This window comes from Centruroides sculpturatus, unplaced genomic scaffold (assembly GCF_000671375.1).
Source record: "Centruroides sculpturatus isolate CEXI.00-Female unplaced genomic scaffold, Cexi_2.0 scaffold847, whole genome shotgun sequence".
Lineage (NCBI taxonomy): Eukaryota > Metazoa > Arthropoda > Arachnida > Scorpiones > Buthidae > Centruroides > Centruroides sculpturatus.
Genome location: NW_019385094.1, coordinates 179,582 through 183,305, shown reverse-complemented (window position 1 = coordinate 183,305; position 3,724 = coordinate 179,582).

Sequence of the window (3,724 nt, the reverse complement as noted above, 5' to 3'; positions counted from 1 at the left end):
TTTTTTTTCTAAAATTTCTGTATTTTATTAAAATATAATCTGTGCATTGGACATAAAAACCGACTTTTAGTTATAAATGTAAATGTTTAATATTTATCTACAAACACTTGGGATTCTGTATGCCACCTCGAAAAGGAGAAACGTATGACTGATGATGTTTTTTTTATTTAAAAAAACGAAAGAAAAACATCGCAAATCAATGTTGTTGAAATATAAAGTTGTTCATTTCTCTACAAAGAATGTTTTTCGTTATATTTTTTAATTCCCAAACTAAAAATACGATTTAATTGAATAAAAATATTAAATACTGATATGGCTTTAAGTGTAATATATTTTTTTTATAATATTACTGAATAAATATTTGCTTTAATCTACTTTATATATACAGTATATAATAATAATAATAAATTAAATTAAAAATGCAGATGAGATCATTTTAAATGGAAAACATTAAAAATTTTAAAATTAATTTTTATTTTTTTAAAATCGTTAAAAAAACATAGTGTAAATTTTTTTTAATTTTATTCTGTTTAAAGATTTTCATGCTATATACATAATATATATACATATAGCTTATATATGTATGAATTAATTCCACATAAAATGACTTTTATCAATATTTATTACAGTATTTAATGTAGTATATCTCTTCAAGCACAAAATTAAATTAATTCGAGAAAATATAGGTAATAAAAATAAATAATTAAAATAGAAAAAAAATGCAAATCATATTATTACTTAATTCGAAACGTATTATTAATGAATTAAATGTTAAATTCGGTCGATTATATAAAAATATCATTTCGAATTTTATTATTATTATTTTTTCCTTCGTTAGTTTATTGCCTATCGAAGTAAGGTAAGCTTTAATAGAAAAATGGAGAAGCAATTACATTAGTACACCATGCTACAATGACTTTTATAAAAATAAAAATGGTAAATCGAATTATTGCAGACAATAATAATAATAATCTTCTGATTCGTTTGTTTAAAGAAATTATTATTTTAATCTTTATTTCAACAATAATTAAAATTTGAATCTGTAGAAGAATTAATTATTAATTCTAAACTATTATATATGTATATCTAATTAATTTATTAATTTTTTTCCTAATGAAAAACTGTATATACTTAAAATAGAAAATTATTTGCCTTTGAAAACGATCTTAAAATGTTAAGATCTTTGAAGAAAACTTTTTTAAAAAACATTATTGAATGGCTTTTATTATATTATAAATTTAAGAATCCTTTTTTAATAGTAATTCCTCAATGTTATTTATTATCCCATTCCTCTCTTTTATCCTTCGAGAGCTCCTTTTTATAGCCTTCTCTAATCTTTATTTAATTTCAGATAAACTTGTAGCTTAGTAAAAAAATAAATAAAATAAAAGCTATTTTAACTGGAATGCTTGAAAATTTGATTTTTTAAACAGTAAAAAGAGGTTAAAATTTAATATGTAATAAAAACATCATGAAATTTTGTTTTTATATATATGTTACGCGGTTATTAAATAATATTTCATTAGGACTTTTTATTAATTATATTAATTTTTTTTCAATTTTCAGTTTTTTTTTCAAATTTATTTATTTAATAAGTAAATAAATAAATAAAACTACAGTAGAACCTCCATTATCCGGACCTCCATTATACGGATTTTCGATTATCCGGATTGTTCAAAATAAACAAAAATTTTACGAATTTGCTGATTTGCACTTGGCGAATTATGACACTGTTTATGTACGTGATGGAATGCATAACTTTTTTTGTTTCAACAACGTCTCACCCAGCACAGTGGTCGTAAACTCTTAAATATATTTTACGTAGTAATAAAAATATAACTTGACATACGTATTTATAAATAATTTATATTCAAATTACATCATTTCTATGACCAAGGGCGGCGTAAGGCATGGACGACGTGGGCCACCGCCTATGCCTCGCGGTCCGAAGGGCCTCGCGCCTCGAAGGTTTATGCATTACTTAAAAGCCGCGAACGCGACGAAAAAATTTTACTCGTCATAAAACGATAAATAGTTTGTCAAATTTTTATTCATAAAAATGCAGTTTCAACTGGATTTTATAAAATAAAAAGCAGTTTCAACTGCTTTTTATTTTATAAAATCCGTCTTCTTGCGCCATCAGAGGGCCTTTTAAACAATAGATAGTCTATTAGCGTTGGTCAGTAGTAGTCCAAATTTAATACAAACATTTGTTTTTTGAAAATTTGATCACGATTTAAATACAGTATTTACTTTTAATATTACCGATATTTCATCGAAAAGAAAACGTGTTGTATTATCATTAAAAGACAAATTAAAGTATTTGTTTCCATTATCCGGATTTTTCCTTATCCGGACTACCTTTATCCCCAATTAGTCCGGATAATCGAGGTTCTACTGTATATTATTAATGTTTTATATAATAAAAAAAATTATTAGAGACTAAAATTATAAATATTGATGATAATATTCAAGAAGTTTGCATAATTAAACACTGTATAGTTTCATATCTATTGGAAACAATTTTGTGGATATTCTATAAATATTTAATATTATTTTGTTACCACGTAAGCACTTAATCTATGTATGATAGAGTTAGCTACTTGTGAAGTTTATCAATTGGACAAAGGCAGCATTGTTGATAGAAGACAAACGATGGTCAACCCATCCTTACATTGTACTTCAATGTTTCTGTCCTTCTCTTAATTTCGTTGCAAACGACAGGTGCCTCTGGTGTCACGCGTCTTTTCCACCACCACCCAGTTGCACCAAATGGATGGGGAGGAAAAGGGGAAAGCGAAGCTGCCTATCGCTATCATCCATTACTCACTTTCCTCTGGAAGCAGTGAATCATTTATTGTCTTACCGCTCACTCAGTTCTGTCCTCTGCGAAAATCGTTTTTTATATTTAGTTCACTATCATTAAAAGCATTTCGATATTTTTCAAAGAAAAAGAAAATATATTTTATTAATTAAAATATTTATCAAATCGCTTTTAAAAAAAATCAAACGATCAACTTTGTAATAATTGCGGCAATTTACTAATTAGCAACAATCTTGACCTTGATGTTTTTCTACATTTTACATGTTAATGGCATTTTTTTAAAAAAAGATTTAACAGTTTTAAATATTGCTGTGTAAAGTGTTTAATGATGTAACCTATGATAAATAATGGATACAATTATGCAAGATATTCGACAACAGGAATTTGTACAGAGTGTGGACATTGTTAATGAGAAGCCTGACAAATGGTATGACAGGCACAGGGACTTTAGAGATCGAAATTGGGCGGAGAACTCGTGTCTTCTCACCAGTACGAGGCGGGCACAAACCCAATTTGTTCATTTATCTTCTTGGTGTGATAATTAAACACTCTTCGGTGGTATCATCAGACTTTGCCAAATGTCATTACTAGAAATGTTTCGATGAGAAATTTAAAAAAAAAAAAAATGTTTGTAAAGAATTAATAATTGATTATTTTTTTACAAAAATAATCGTAGGAAAAAATAGTAAAATAATCCTTAATAAACGAAAGTATTTGGAAAGGAAAAAATATATATTTTATCAATATAAATCTGACGTTATTTTGTTTTCAGATATTTAATCTTTGATGTCTCCGAAAAAAACTATTTTCAATTAAATGTATAAAAACGGTTTTAAATGTCATTATTTTAAATTTTTTTAAAATAAAATTATAATAAAACCTTATTTTTTAAATTTTTCC